The sequence below is a fragment of the Danio aesculapii genome, chromosome 6 (genome assembly GCF_903798145.1).
Source record: "Danio aesculapii chromosome 6, fDanAes4.1, whole genome shotgun sequence".
Lineage (NCBI taxonomy): Eukaryota > Metazoa > Chordata > Actinopteri > Cypriniformes > Danionidae > Danio > Danio aesculapii.
The window spans coordinates 59,125,383-59,143,097 of record NC_079440.1 but is presented as its reverse complement, the minus strand read 5'-3'; positions in this window follow the sequence as shown (position 1 = coordinate 59,143,097).

Genomic DNA, 17,715 nt, shown 5'->3' with positions numbered 1-17,715 from the left:
ATATTGAAGGCAGTCTTTTAAAAACAACCGGTTTTGGAATGTTTTATTCTGTGATGTCATAGGATGGATAAGCCCCGCCTACACTGCCTGTTTATCCCTGTTAAAATGCAAAAACATCAGGCAGTGAGAGCAGTGGGCGTTTACTTCTGTCTACAATTGGCCACACCCATACAAACAGAGTGTTGTGATGATGAGGGTCAAAAACAGCACAGAAAATAGTCAATTACTTCTATATTATGATGTTTTTTGATGCATAAAAATCTTATAAAACTGTGACCTTCTTACTTTGAGGCGATCGTGCTAACCATTGAGCCACTGTGCCGCCCTATAAGTATTATCTCAATTAATAATAATAACACTTATTTCTCCAGTAGCATAACATTCTTTGACATTTTTAATGACACCAGTCATCAGTGTGTGAATAAATCAACATGTTAGATGTCTGTCGTCATATGTGTTTCAGAAATAGAATATAAAGATTTCTACCCTTTCTGAAATCAGAATGAGCGGCTTTTACTCTTCAGAAAAAGAAAACAATCACCATCATAATGTTAAGGTGTTATTAGTGGTTGACAGGGTATTGTTATGCAGTTGCAAAGGTGTAAATAGCAGTTGTCAAGACATTAAGCAGTTGAGGTGTTTGTAAAAATGACAGAAGCTATTTATTTATATTTATGCAACACAGGATTATACATACACACTTTGTCACTAATATCAAAGGGGCCATGAACTGAGAAAGCAAAATGTTCTTGATCGTTTTATATATAGAGGTTATAATACAATAAAAACATCTTGTAAGTTTCAGAATCTCAACACTTTATGGTTCCTCTAAAATCAGCTTATATTGAAGGCAGTCTTTAAACACAACCGGTTTTGGAATGTTTTATTCTGTGATGTCATAGGGTGGATAAACCCCGCCCACACTGCCTGTTTATCCCTGTTAAAATGCAAAAACGTCAGCCTATGAGAGCAGTGGGCGTTTACTTCTGTCTACAATTGGCCACACCCCTACAAACAGAGTGTTGTGATGATGAGGGTCAAAAACAGCACAGAAAATAGTCAATTATTTCTATATTATGATGTTTTTGTTGCATAAATATCTTTATAAAACTGTGACCCTACTTTGAGGCGATCGTGCTAACCATTGAGCCACCTTGCCGCCCTATGAAGTATTATCTCAATTAATAATAATAACACTTATTTCTCCAGTAGCATAACATTCTTTGACATTTTTAATGACACCAGTCATCAGTGTGTGAATAAATCAACATGTTAGATGTCTGTCGTCATATGTAGTTCAGAAATAGAATATAAATAGATTTCTACCTTTTCTGGAAATCAGAATGAGCGGCTTTACTCTTCAGAAAAAGAAAACAATCACCATCATAATGTTAAGGTGTTATTAGTGGTTGACAGGGTATTGTTAAGCAGTTGCAAAGGTGTAAATAGCAGTTGTCAAGACATTAAGCAGTGAGGTGTTGTAAAATGACAGAAGCTATTTATTTATATTTATGCAAACACAGGATTATACATACACCACTTTTGTCACTAATGTCAAAAGGGCCATGAACTGAGAAAGCAAAATGTTCTTGATCGTTTTATATATTAGAGGTTATAATACAATAAAAACATCTTGTAAGTTTCAGAACTCACACTTTATGGTTCCTCTAAATCAGCTTATATTGAAGGCAGTCTTTAAAAACAACCGGTTTTGGAATGTTTTCTTCTGTGATGTCACAGGGTGGATAAACCCCGCCTACACTGCCTGTTTATCCCAGTTAAAAATGCAAAAAACGTCAGCCTATGAGAGCAGTGGGCGTTTACTTCTGTCTACAATTGGCCACACCCATACAAAACAGAGTGTGTGATGATGAGGATCAAAAACAGCACAGAAAATAGTCAATTACTTCTATATTATGATGTTTTTGATGCATAAAAAGTCTTTATAAAACTGTGACCTTCTTACTTTGAGGTGATCGTGCTAACCATTGAGTCACTGTGCCGCCTTATGAAGTATTATCTCAATTAATAATTAATAATAATAACACTTATTTCTCCAGTAGCATAACATTCTTTGACATTTTTAAGGACACCAGTCCTCAGTGTGTGAATAAATCAACATGTTAGATGTCAGTCATCAAATGTGTTTCAGAAATAGAATATAAACAGATTTCTACCTTTTCTGAAATAAAAGAATGAGCGGGTTTTACTCTTCAGAAAAAGGAAAAAATCACCATCATAATGTTAAGGTGTTAATAGTGGTTGACAGGGTATTGTTATGCAGTTGCAAAGGTGTAAATAGTGGTTGTCAAGACATTAGGGAGTTGAGGTGTTGTAAAAATGACAGAAGCTATTTATTTATATTTATGCAACACAGGATTATACATACACACTTTTGTCATTAATATCAAAGGGGCCATGAACTGAGAAAGCAAAATGTTCTTGATCGTTTGACATATTAGAGGTTATAATACAATAAAAACATCTTGTAAGTTTCAGAACTCAACACTATCTGGTTCCTCTAAAATCAGCTTATATTGAAGGCAGTCTTTAAAAACAACCGGTTTTGGAATGTTTTGTCTATGATGTACAGGGGTGGATAAGCCCCGCCCACACTGCCTGTTTATCCCTGTTAAAATGCAAAAACATCAGCCAATGAGAGCAGTGGGCGTTTACTTCTGTCTACAATTGGCCACACTCATACAAACAGAGTGTTGTGATGATGAGGGTCAAAAACAGCACAGAAAATAGTCAATTACTTCTATATTATGATGTTTTTTTAATGCATAAAATCTTTATAAAACTCCACTGATCTTTTAAAGCAACCGGTTTTGGAATATTTTACTCTGTTTTGCAGGGTGGATAAGCACCGCCTCCACAGAAGAATGTCAATTGACTGTCAATAGCATTTGAAGACTGTATCCCACAAACCTATGGGGTATATATTGGAGAGAGTAACCTTCCAACTTTTTGAGGCTTTCAAATTACCAGAAAAACAAAATGGCCGACAGATTTATTTATTTATTTTTTTTCAGTCTTCTTCACCTCTTCTTTTTCTTTACTTAGGGGTAAAATTAAGTATTATTTATTTATTCATTCATTCATTCATTCATTCATTCATTCATTTATTCATTCATTCATTTATTCATTTTCCTTTGGCTTAGTCCCTTATTTATGAGGGGTTGCCACAGCATAATGAACTGCCAACTATTCCAGCTCATGTTTACGCAGTGAATGACATTCCAGCTGCAACCCAGCCCTGGGAAACAACCATACACACTCACATTCACACAAACTCCACATTGAACTCCACACAGAAATGCCAACTGACCTAGCCGGGACTTGAACCATTTGCCTCTTGTTGATACAAACAGGTAAATAATGTTCACAACAAAAGCATGCTGTTGTATTTGACTAAGAAGGTAAATATCATGCAAAAAAAGGGTTATAATAGCATCATTATACTCACATATTTTGGAAATACAGGGTCTGTTCTGTTAATATTTCTTAGTTTGGTGTAAATCCAGGCTTTCCTGAGCTGAATATGAATGTGGACAGGACTTTCACTTCAGTGTTTGAGTATAGCAGAGGTCGTGTTTGACACTGAGGCGAATGTTTTTGAAGACCTGCGACCAGCTTTTATTGTGATTGAAGATTTGTCGCAGGCCAGAAATACCCGCTGACGGATGGCAGAATATGAAATGTTTCTCTCTCCGACTCTACCTCTTCAACTCTCGATCTTTTTCTCGCTCGCGCAGACAGATAGTTAATCCACATTGTAGGGCCGCATCCGGACGGGCCCCGGGCCATATTTCAGAGGACAAGATCCATCATGTGTGATGTGGGTGATGTTCCCATAACTCCGAACTCACTGGGGTAATGTTTGCTGGCATAATTCAGCCCTCTATAAATAACAAGAGCTTGAAAAGAAATACGGTGCTGTTTATTAAAACTGTAATCGAAACAGAGAAGGGGGAAATGTGCAGGCTTTCCCTGACCTGAGGTATGCGTTATTATATTGCTCATAATCGAACTGAGGAGACGACATCGAGAAACAGTAAAAAGGAAGTACGTTTATTGAAAAAGGTTGAAGTCACAGAGGGAAGAAGTGTTAATTGCACGATTACACAATTTGTTTTGTTATTTATTGAATTTGATGATTTAAATATAAAACACTGATCTAAAAAATACGTATATGTAAAGATTGTTGACCTCTGCATTGTGTTTTTCACAATCGTCACCAACTCAAAGCAGTGATACTGTAACCAGGAGAGTGACACTGATAACAGAGATGCGGATCCACATGCAGGTTTATTAGCGAGGTCAGGGAAGCAATGGTCAACACAGGGGCAAACAGATGTATGAGGGCAATCCAGAGTCGTAGTCAAAATAACAGGCAGATGGTCACAACGCAGGCGGCAGACAGGAATACACAGATAACAATCAAGGACCACAGAAGACAAAGGAAACACGTTGTAGTGTCACTAAAACAGTAGACAAGACTCAGCAACAGTGAGTGACATTAGGGAAAAAGAAACAAACGGGTTAATAATTCAGGGGGCTAATAATTCTGACTTCAAAACTGTATATATATGTATATATATATATATATATATATATATATATATATATATATTTTTATTATTTTTTAAAACACATCTTATGTGGTGGCACAGAGTTAGACCTCTTTTTTGACTTCACACAGAAACAGCAGCGAGTGCAGCATGACATCACTTTGTTGCAGAGACGTGCTTGGTTAAAGGTAGAACATGGAAGCAGCTTGATGCAGACTGGAGGTATTAGAAAGTTGATGACGACAATATTGACATAGCAAACTGTGAGATATGTAAACTTGCGGTATTTGAGGTGCTCTTTGTTTTCATATTAGATTTTTTATATTTACTGTTGCACTAAAGTCCAAAAGTAAAGAATTTATTAATTGTTACTTGATTGTTCAAGCTACTGTACCTCACAGAAGGGCTCTGTTTGTTAACAGAATCTGATTCTGATTCTGATTCTCAGAATTGTTGAATGTTAAAATAAGGTGAATTAAATAAAAAAATAAGGACCATCCTGGATCTGTTTATTCCCTCTCTTCTTTATTCTTTTTATGTATTATTGAAGTATGGGATGGGGTTTCAGTATCGGCAGATACTCAAAGTGAAATGACTCGGACTCGAGTGCAAAAAAAATCTGATCGGGACATCCCTATAAAAAAGAACAATTAATTACTTTTTGTGAGTGATATATCTTATTTATTTATTTATTTATTTATTTATTTATTTATTTATTTATTTATTTATTTATTTATTTATTTATTTATTTATGTTTTGCTTGCAGTGCCCCAAAGCAACAAGGAATATAAACACTGATGAAAAATACATTTGCATCAAATTCTGTGTAAATAAAAAACAAATAATTGTTTGTCTTTTTTAATAATAAAAGCCAACGAACAAAAAAAATCAGCCAAAGAAATACAGTAATTTTTAATTAAATATTTATTATTATTACTATTATTATTATTATTATTATTATTATTATTATTATTATTATTATTATTATTATTATTATTATTATTATTATTCATGCAGCACCTCAAGAAACAAGCAACATAAAACATTGATATTTTTTGTAATAAATGCTAAAGAACAAAGAAATAGGCAAACAAATAAAGAAATAATTGAATATTGGTAATATTGATTTATAAACATTGAACAATTAATTAATACACTTATTATTATTATTATTATTATTATTATTATTATTATTATTATTATTATTATTTATTATTTATTATTTATTATTATTATTATTAATATTATTATTATTATTATATTATTATTATTATTATTATTATTATTATTTATAATTTTATTATTATTATTATTATTATTTATTTATTTATTTATTTATTTACTTATTTATTTATTATTATTATTTTGCTTGGAGCACCTCAAAAAAACAAAAACAATATAAACAATTAATAATAAGCGCATGTGTTTGGACTGTGGGGGAAACCCTAACCCTAACCCACGTCAACACGGGGAGAACATGCAAACTCCACACAGAAGTGCCAACTGACCCAGCAGAGGCTGGAACCAGCAACCTCTTTGCTGTGAGGCGATTGTGCTACCCACTGCGCCACTGTGACACCCGTTAATAATTAAAATTATTCCATACTAATGGAAACAGCTATTTTCTCTTATTGTCCGTTCACACACACCCTTAAAAAGGTATCATGCACTAAAATCTGATATCATTTCTTTGAAACAAAGGTAAAAAAATAAATAAATCTCAATTACAATCATTTTCCATGCATGTCATTCAGTCGTTGTTTACGGTGGAATGCTCACTCATTAAAAGACGCAGACTGTATTCATCTCAGTAAAGTCACTCGGCAAACACCATAGGCTCCTGCCGCCCACATTTATAATTGCTATATGAAACTGCAGTAATTAAATAGCCAGTGTTGTTCAGTGATAACTCTCGACAAATGCTAAAGAATAAAAATAAATTCGACAACAACAGACACTGGACCACACCGAACTGACCAAAGCGTCATGGGGGAATTTCAGAGGTCGCGGCATATCAGGTGTTTCATTCAATTAATGTGAAAATATGCGTCTAAATAAACTGAGCGGAACATTAGCATAGTGATTAATTAAGCGTAGCGCAGCAGATGTGTCAGCAAACATGTGTGACTGATTCTGAAAATCTCTCAAATATTATCTGCTAATTAATCACTACTGGAGTCTGATGCGCGACACAGCGGTCAGTCCTTTTATATTGCTCGTGTTTTGAGATGCTGCTTTCTTGTGTTAAAGCTGGTGGATTAACAATGCCATTCACTCACACACACACACGCACACACGCACACACACACACACACACACACACACACACACACACACACACACACACACACACACACACAATAATAATAATAATAATAATAGCAACAACAATAATAACAACAACAATAATAATAATTATATCAATAATTTAATAAATCAATAAATATTTAATTATTAATTATATTATTTGTTTGCCTTATTAAAAAATATCACCTTTTTATTTACACAGAATTTGATGCAAATACTAAAAAAATGATTAGTTTTTTGTTTTTTGAGATGCTAATAATAATATTATTATTGATGATGATGATGATGATGATGATGATGATGAAAATAATAATGAGCGTCACGGTGGCAAAGTGGGTAGAACGATTGCCTTATAGCAAGAAGGTTGCTGGTTCGAGCCCAGGCTGTGCCAACTGGCATTCCTGTGTGGAGTTTGCATGTTCTCCCCGTGTTGGTGTGGGATTCCTCCGGGTGCTCCGGTTTCCCCCACAGTCCAAACACATGTGGTGAATTGAACATAGGTGAATTGAATAAGCTAAATTGTCCGTAGTGTATGTGTGTGAAAGGAAGAGTGTTGGGTGTTTCCCAGTGTTGGGTGGTGGCTGGTAGGGCATCCGCTGCGTAAAACATATGCTGGATAAGTTGGTGGTTTATTCCACTGTGGCGACGCCTGATTAATAAAGGGACTAAGCCGAATAGAAAATGAATGAAATAATTATTAACAATTGTAGTTTAATTTAATTTAATAGAACTTGATATCATATGTCATTAAAAATGTTTTGAATTTGAATTTCTTAACTTGAATATTGAACATCTAAGACAACTGAATTTTTTGTTAAAGAGCCCCTATTATGGGCTTTTGAAAATGTCCTTGTGGGTAACACAGCTCTGAGTGAAGTGAAATATCCAGCTAAGGCTTAAATCTGAAAGTGCACAGTGTTTAAAACTATTGATTCATCTATAAAAGAGTCGACTCACAGTGGTTAGAATGAATCGTCTTGTTAACGAGTCTTTAGGCGTTTCGGCATGACTACGAAACATAAGCCCCGCCCATTTTTTGCGCGTGCAAACTGGGAAGTTTAATCCTGCGGCCCCGCCCACTAACAGATCCTGAAGTCATCATGAGTAATGAAGACGCCGTGCTTACCTGGATATTATTGGAAGTGTGAGGGAAATGAGTGCTTCAGCAATCTACACACTTACAATGGGCGATTCATTCGTTTGTTAAAGGAAGGATCAGAAAAGACTACTGATGTATGAGACTTTGACAGAGCTCGACAGGAACTATATCAGCACACAGCTCATGGATAAGGCCAGTTTATTAGGCACACAGTCGAACAAAGGCAGGCTGCTGCAGACTGAGGAGGAGTGCTGGTGAGCGCTACAACCCCCTGGCTGGGGATGTGATCTCTGTATATATATATATATATATATAGATGAAGTCAGAATAATCCCCCCCCCCCTTTTCCCCCATGTTTATCGAAAAAAATATATAGCTTACAGGGTTAATAATTTTGACCTAAAATGGCTTTTAAAAAATGTAAAACTGTTTCTATTTGAGCCGAAATAAAACAAGACTTTATATATAAATAAGAAGAAAAAATATTATCAGACATACTGTGAAAATTTCCTTGCTCTGTTAAAGATCATTTGGGAATATTTAAAAGAGAAAAAAAAGGGGGGGCTAATAATTTTGACTTCAACTGTATATGTATTTATGTATATATCTATTAGTGGCTCTCAATCTGTGGCTTCCGTCTAGTGGTACGTGGAGCAATCGGTGAATAATAAAATAATAAAATGAACACACTTTTAACCCTTTGATGTGTATGATAACACCAATGTGATCGGCACTGGCTGTTTCCTGAAGCGTACGATCACTGGTGTGCTTAGAATGTTTAGTGCATCGCGTCATCAGATGTTAAAAATCAATCTCCTTGGCTCAGTGCCAAAGAAAGAAGCACGCAGCACTTGTGGAGCAGATACACACACGCTAGAGTGGCTTTTGTAGACCAGTGCTGTTGTGTTGGCATTTCAGTTCCTGCAAACTCAGGACTTTCCCCATGCTGCGTCATTGGTGATATATTTATTACAAATGTGTGTTTGTTGTGTAAAATGATGCGTGTTTTTTGATATGTAAAGTTATTTGTTTTGTAAAGCAGTGTGGCTTTCGGTTTCGTTTGTTACCTCAGATTTAGGCTAATTAATTTGGATGTGAGGGGCAACACAGTGGCGCAGTAGGTAGTGCTGTCGCCTCATAGCCAGAAGGTCGCTAGTTTGAGCCTCAGCTGGGTCAGTTGGTGTTTCTGTGTGGAGTTTGCATGTTCTCCCTCTGGGTGCTCCGGTTCCCCCCACAGTCCAAAGACATGCGGTACAGGTGAATTGGGTAGGCTATGTATGTGTGCGAATGAGTGTGTATGGGTTTCCCAGTGATGGGTTGTGGCTGGAAGGGCATCCGCTGCTAAACATGTGCTGGACAAGTTGGCGGTTCATTCCGCTGTGGCGACCCCAGATTAATAAAGGGGCTAAGCCAAAAAGAAAACGAATGAATGAATGAATTTAGATGTGATTTAAATGTTGCCGGACTTTTTGCCATGCTTGAAGTTTGGAGCTAGAATATAATTAAAGTTAGTCTCCCTGTGCAGTTAACTCAAACTCCATGGTTCACTTAAGATGTGATCTCAGACGCACCCAATCACGGTAGGCTATTGCCGCACGTATGAATAAATAAATCACGTGCAATGCATTTAATCCATGTCTGTCAACCCTCCCCATTTTGGCAGGCTGTCCCGTATTTTTATATCCCAATGTTGACAGGTATGTTTTAATCGCTTGCTTTTCTGACACACAAAGCCTACTTTAACACACAGTAAACAGATCCAATTTCTAATTTAAATATGTAAATCCAAATCATATATATAAAATACAAATTAATGTTTAGATTTCAAAGATAAACGAATATGTCATAGCTATATACATGCCACATATATATCAAACTGTATCAAAAGGAGTATATATATGAATAGGATGACATATAGCTTATATTTATGAGGTCCAAGCTACATTTTCAGGTTTTGATGAATAGGCTACTACTACATGTTAATGCTTTACATTCAACTACAGCCGTTTTGTTTTTACTTTTTAAGAATAGTGCAATTTTTTATTAACTTTTAAAAACACTTACTAAAAACACGCTTTATTGTTAGTATTTTTTTTACCTGTAAGCATAGTGCAGTGTTAATGTTCAAGCTATTTATAATGTTTAAAGTGGCTGACAATAATACATATTCTTAATAAAAGGAATTAATCTGCCTTCTTTTTGAACTGTGCAGTGTTGTAGCTGCCTAATTAGGCCTACTATGCTACTGTCAATGGTGGTACTTGGAGAGACAATTTTTTACTGAGGTGGTACTTTTTTACTGAGGTGGTACGTGAAAAAAGTTTGAGAACCACTGGTATATATGTATGTATATTTGTATATATGTATATTTGTATGTGTATATATATATATATATATATATATATATATATATATATATACATACATATATATATATATATATATATATATATCTATATATATATATATATATATATATATATATACATACATATATATATATATATATATATATATATATATATATATATATATATATATATACACACATATATATATATAATTTATTTATTTATTTTTTATGAAAGTGACATTTAAAGGCTTAACTAGATTAATAAGTTAATTAGGCAAGTTACGGTAATTAGGGAATTAATTGTATAACAAAATACAAACGTATTATTAGGGGCCTAATGATATTGTAATTAAAATGATAAAAAAACTGCTTTTATTCTAGCTAAAATAAAACAAATAAGACTTTCTCCAGAAGAAAAAATATTATAGGAAATACTGTGAGAAATTTCTTGCTCTATTAAGCGTCATTTGGGAAATATTTGAGAAAGACAAAAAAAGAGTTAGGATGTTGTCAACACTTCACGCTCCAGTCTAGTTGGTGGCACTAAATGCTCCTTTTAACTGCTATGAAAAGCCTAAACTAAGAAGAAGAAAGAAATTGATCAACAAAGGGCTGAGTTTGTATTAACTAGTGACATTTTCATTGATAGAAATGCATCTTCTAAAGGGCCAATTTTGTGGCAACGTATATTAGCACATTAGCTTCATTGCTAACAAACTTGGACTACATACAACTCCATTCTGTATTGCATTGAATCTTGAAAGTCAACACACTATAGATGTAGAGGTGAGTGGCATTTTAACAAATAACAAACACAGCGTGTTAAAACCGACTGCATGTGTTGCTTTATTAATTGCTTTCTGATTATTTACATAATGCAAGATTTTAATTAAGGCTCATCCGCCAGTTTGGTCTCGCAGGCAGGAGGTGTTTGAGTCTTTGACATGGTAACCAATGCCACATCACATCAAACCACTTTAATGATGTTGACAAAGTGAAACATGAACTTGAGAGACGGCGCAAGTAATTGGATGCAAGTCGGCTGTATGTGAACGCATGCAAATATGGGCAAAAGTTTTATGAGCGCCGAGCCTTTAGCTCTCGTTCGGAATTAAATATTAATTTGAGCCGCAGGAGATTTCAAATTGGGATGTTGTATTTTCTCGATTTCACATTGGTCTCAGTGGCTGTTGCATTGCATTTCGCTCAAACGTCTGAACATATGTCATGTGCGATCTCCAAAACAAAACAAGAAGAGTCCACAAGAGGCAAAAGCCTGTTAACGTCGCCCAATCTGCTCCAATCGCTCACAGGCTCTTCCCTCAACATCGACCAGATCCGAAATGTATCTCTGAACATGCAGCGCCGCAAATGCCAAGGGCAGGCGAATGTCACGAAGCGTTAGATTATCCAGGCAAACACATCCTAATTGGAGAAAAGCTTGAAGTTCTCATTCTCCGACTTTTTTTGCTAGCTTATTAGGGATCAGGGCGCAGCGTTGTATCTTGTGCCCTCAGCGCTGCCATGAGCAAATGAGACATTCTCTCATTAGCAGGATAAACGCAGCAGTATGTTTCCCGTCTCGGCATTGAACGGCGAAGGCCTGTGTTTGCATTTCTGGATCTGCTAGAACAAACATGCCAAGCTCATGCGTGCAAGTGTGTGGCTTCATCTGTGCAAATATGTCACGCTTCTTCTGTGATGTAGCGTGATAAAAGACAAGACAATCAATTTCTTCTTGAAAGCCCAAGGGTGCGGATGGGGCATGATTTTGAATCCCATTCAGCCAGGTCTCTAGAGAACTCTATCTGGATATCAATGGGTTTCCTGCAGTGGTAGGCATAATTTGAGAGAATATGGACATGTGTTGTATGCGTTTATGGAAAGGAACAAAGGAATAAAACCTTTAAATAATTATTTTTAAACATTTTAAATTATTACTGTCAATCATACTTTCTCTCGAAGTGATAATTCATAAATATTTGTCTACTTCTACTTCTTTATCATCTTTTTCATCTACTTCTCTCACTTCATCCATTACTTCTTTCCCTACTTCTTTTTCGTTTTGTCCTCCGTCTACATTTTTGTCTTTTTCTTTGTCATCTTCTTCACCTACTTTGTCATCATCATAATCTTTTTTGTCTTTATCTTCATCTACTTCTTTGTCTTTGTCTTCATTCTCTTCGTGGACTTCTTTTACTACCTCTACTTTTACCTACTTTGTCTTTGTCTACAGTTTTTTCTACTTCTTTACCTACTTCAACTTTGTCTTCGTCTCCTTTTCATCTTCTCCATCCTTTTCTAATTTGTCTTATGTGTTGTTGTATTCTTCGCCTACTTTGTTTTTGTCTTCTTTTTCATTTACTTATTTGTCTTTATTCTCTTTGTCTACTTATTTGTCTACTTCGTTATTTTCTTCTTTGTCTACTTCTTTGTCTATTTATTTTTTCTACTTCTACTTCTTTACTTCATCTTTGTCTTCATCTACTTTTCGTCTTCATCTTCATCTTCTTTTTTGTCTTATTTTTTTGTTGTCTTCTTCGCCTACTCATCTTTTTCTTCTTATTTACTTCTTTGTCCTTGTCTTCATTCTCTTTATCTACTTCATTCTTCTTTATTACTTCTTCATCGTCGTCTGCTTCTTTTCTACTTCTACTTCTTTACCTATTTTCACTTCATCTTTGTCTACTTTTCGTCTTCTTTGTCTTTGTCCTCATTCTCTTTGTCACTTATTGTCTACTTCATTTCTTCTCGTCTACTTCTCTCTTCTTCTTCGTCTACTTTTTTTCTGCTTCTATTCTTTACCTACTTTGTCTTGGTTTCATCTACTTTTCATTGTCTTCTTATCTACTTCTTAATTTTTGTCTTATTCTTTGTGTTTCCTCTTCGCTACTTTGTCTTTGTCTTCTTCATCTACTTTGTCTTGGCTTCATTCTCTTTATCTACTTCATTTTCTTCTTCATTACTTCCTCGTTGTCGTCTTCTTTTTCTACTTCTTTACCTACTTCGACTTTATCTTTGTCTTCTTTGTCTTCATTCTCTCTTGTTGTCTTCTTTGTCTTCTTCTTCATCTACTTTTTTGTCTTCATTCTCTTGTCTACTTCTTTCTTCTTCTTCTTCATCTACTTCTGTTTACCTGCTCTACTTTTTTACCTACTTTGTACTACTTTTTTTCCACTTCTATCTCTTTACCTTACTTCATCTTTGTCTTCATCTTCGTCTACTTTTTATCTTCTTCTCTCCATCCACTTCTTATTTGTCTTAATTGTTGTCTTATTCTTCGCCTACTTTGTTTTTGTCTTCTTTTTCATCTACTACTTTGTCTTCATACTCTTTGTCTACTATTTGTCTACTTCATTTTCTTCTCATCTACTTTGTCTTTTTCTTTTTCTACTTCTACTTCTGTACCTACTTCATCTTTATCTTCGTCTACTTTTCATCTTCTTCTTCCTCTTTTTTTTTGACTTATTCTTAGTTGTCTTTCTTCTTCACCTACCCAGTCTTTGTGTTCTTCATCTACTTCTTTGTGCTTGGCTTAATTTTCTTTATCTACTCTTCATTTTCTTCTTCTTTGTCTAATTATTTGTTGTCTTCTTCGTCTACTTTTTCTTTGTCTTCTTCTTCATCTACTTCTTTGTCTTCATTCTCTTGTCTACTTATTTGTTTACTTCATTTCTTCTTTTTTTACTTCTCTTGTCTACTTATTTTCTACTTCTACCTTTTCTACTTACCTATTTTGTTTTTGTATTCACATACTTTCTTATTCTTTGTCTTCTTTTATGTTGTACTCTTCTGCACCTACTTCATCTTTGTCTTCTTCGTCTACTTCTCTTTCTTACTCTTCTTCGTCCTACTTCTTTTCTACTCTACTTTTTTACCTTCTTCGTCTTTGTCTTTGTCTACTTCTCGTCTTCTTCATCTACTTCTCTGTATTTTATTCTTTGTTGTCTTTTTCTATACTTCGTCTGTCTTCATTCTTTGTCTACTTCTTATACTTCACCCTACTCTCCACTAATCTACTTCTCCATCTTCCTGCGTTGTCTACTTCATTTCATCATCTTCTTTGTCTTCTTTTTCTTCTTCACGCATATATCCTATTATATATTTTGAGTTTTGAAAGATGCTTCACATTGGCTTAGTGGTTAGCAGTCACCTAACAACAAGAAGGTCACTGGTTGCCAGTTGGCATTTCTGTGTGGAGTTTGCATGTCTCCCCGTGTTGGTGTGGGTTTCCTCCTGGTGCTCCGGTTTCCCCCACAGTCCAAACACATGCGAAATTGGTAAATTGATGAACTAAATTGGCTTGTAGTGTATGAGTGTGTGAATGTGAGAGTGTATGGATGTTTCCCAGTACTGGGGTGTGGCTGGAAGAGCATACGCTGTTGTAAGGAACTAAGCCAAAGGAAAATAAATGAATGAATGAATGAGTGAGTTGAAAGGTCATTTGATTGACATCAAAAATATATCAAAGTACTAGGTAACTTATTTTATACTAGGCCAGTAAAAGCTTCATCTTCACTATGAGATGTTTGGTGTGTTCTTCATTGTAAAGGTTGTGAGTTGAGCTTCAGCAGTGAGTGTTTGAGCTTTGACAGGAGTAATTAAAACAACAGCGCCGCAGGCTGAACTAAACACTGATCCTCCAGAGACAAGCCACTGAGTGACGACAGATGAGAGGACTTCTGGTCCAGCAGACCACACACTTCTGTGCTTCGGCACTGTTTTCATCTATAATGGACTCGCTGAACATCTACAGCCTATGCTTAAACTTAAAGCAGTGAACACTTCCAGCATTGAATTCGTCTAGTACACTGAAAAAAAAATTATTCATTGCATGCACTACCATTATTTTTGAGCTAAGTTGGTTGCAGACTACATGCAGTGACGAGTGTTTCCAAATCCGTAATTTCTCTGTCACAGACCATCGATTGAACCACATTAGTTATAACGTAAACCGCCCATAATGACGCTCTAAACGGGTGGTGGTGACAACTTCTTTAGAGAAGAACCCCATCATTTCTTCTGCAAATATATTGTTTTCACGCATTTTACAAAAAACTTTTTCATATTAATTGAATATACTATATATATATAATATATATATAATGTCGTATACAGCAGGTATGGACCTATGTTTCCTTTACAATATTACATTTACATATACATTTAGTCATTTAGCAGACGCTTTTATCCAAAGCGACTTACAATGAGGACAAGGAAGCCAATTTACACAACTATAGGAGCAGCAGTGAACAAGTGCTATAGACAAGTTTCAGGTGTGTAAAGTCTAAGAAGAAAAACATTAGTAGAAAATTTTATTTATTTATTTATTTATTTATTTTATTTTATTTTTTTGAGAGAGAGAGAGAGAGAGGACACAGTTAGTGGTATAGCCAGAGAGGCAGTTACAGATTAGGAAGGAAAGTGGAGACTAAACAGTTGCGTTATTAGTCGTTTCTTGAAGACAGCACGTGCCTCTGCTGTTCTGATGTAGTCAGGGAGTTCATTCCACCAACTGGGCAGATTGAATGTGAGAGTTCGGGAAAGTGATTCTTCTCCCTCTTAGGGATGAACCACGAGACGGACGTTCATTCACAGAACGCAATGTTTCTGGAGGGCACATATATTCTGCAGAAGTGAGAGCAGATACGAAGGAGCCAAGCTAGAGGTCACTTTGTAAGCAAACATAGAGCTTTGAATTTGATGCGAGCAGCAACTGGCAGCCAGTGCAACGGGTGAGTAGCGGAGTGACATGTGCTCTTTTGGGTTCATCACAGACCACTCGTGCTGCTGCGTTCTGAAGCAGCTGAAGAGGTTTGATAGAACTAGCTGGTAGCCCGGCTAGCAGAGAGTTGCACTAGTCAGTTTGGACGAGGACAAGAGCTTGAACAATGAGTTGAGCAGTATGTTCAGATAGGAAGGGTCGGACCTTTCTGATGTTGTAGAGTGCGAATCCTGCAAGATCGAGCAGTTCTAGAAATGTGGTCAGAGAAGTTCAGTTGGTCATCAATCGTAACTCCAAGGCTTTTACCATTTGGATGCAGTGATGGTTGCTCCATCCACTCTGGATTGAAAGTTATGGTGGAGAGTCGGGTTGGCAGAAACTTCAAGCATTTCCGTTTTCATGAGGTTAAGCTGAAGATGATGATCTTTCATCCAGAGTAGAAATGTCTGACAGGCAGGCTGAGATGCGAGCTGGAACCGAGGGATCATCAGGGTGAAAAGAGAGGTATAAGCTGGGTGTCATCAGCATAGCAGTGGTAGGAAAAACCATGTTTCTGGATGACTGTTCCTAAAGATGCCGTGTAGATAGAGAAGAGAAGTTGGCCCAAGAACAGAGCCCTGAGGTACCCCAGTGTTTAGATGCTGTAGGTTGGACACCTCTCCCCTCCACGACACCCTGAATGACCTGTCCGAGAGGTAGGAACTGAACCATTAGTGAATTAACAGTGCCTGCGACGCCCAGTGACTCAAGCCGTAGATAGCAGGATCTGGTGGTTTACAGTGTCGAAAGCAGCTGATAAATCCAGCAAGATGAGGCACAGATGATTTAGAGTCTGCTTTAGCCAGTCTGAGATCCTCCACGACCGAGAGCAGGGCAGATCTCAGTTGAGGTGCCTTTCTTTAAAGCCAGATTGCTTGTTGTCCATGAGGGTTGTTTTGAGTAGAAAGTCTAGGACTTGAATGAACACTACCTTTCTCCAAAATCTTGGCATGAATGGAAGCAGGGCTACCGGTCGGTAGTTTTTCAAGTAGCGTTTGATCCAGGTTGGGTTTTCTTTAGCAGAGGGGTTACCCTAGCCTGCTTAAATGACGTAGGGAATAAACCAGAGTCAAGAGATGTGTTAATTATGTGAGTCAGTGTTGTATGACTGCAGGAGGAAATGGCTGCAGGAGATGAGAGCATAAAATTAAGTTATGAGAACATAGAAAATTCTTTATTCATAAAAATCACTTACAAAAAGCTAACATCTGTTCTAATCTCTTATATAAATTCATATAAACAAATAATTAATGAGGCTATTGATTAAGAAATGAAATTTTATATTATGATTTATTAGGAAATTTAAAAAATGACATTAAATAATACATCAAGAAATAATAATGATGATTGATGATGATGATTATTATTATTATTAATATTATTAAAGTAGATATTCTTTATTTATTATCTTTTAATTTTTGAAAATTTGACACATGTAATCACAGCAGAAATGTTCTAACCAACAGGCCCATGTCATAAACAGTAGAGATACTTAATAAAATAACCTACTATAAATTCAAAGCAATTAACGAATGCTGATATAATTTATAACTACTATTAATGCCATAATGTAACGTTAATTCTGCTTTTAAATAATAGTCACCTACAGCTTTCATCA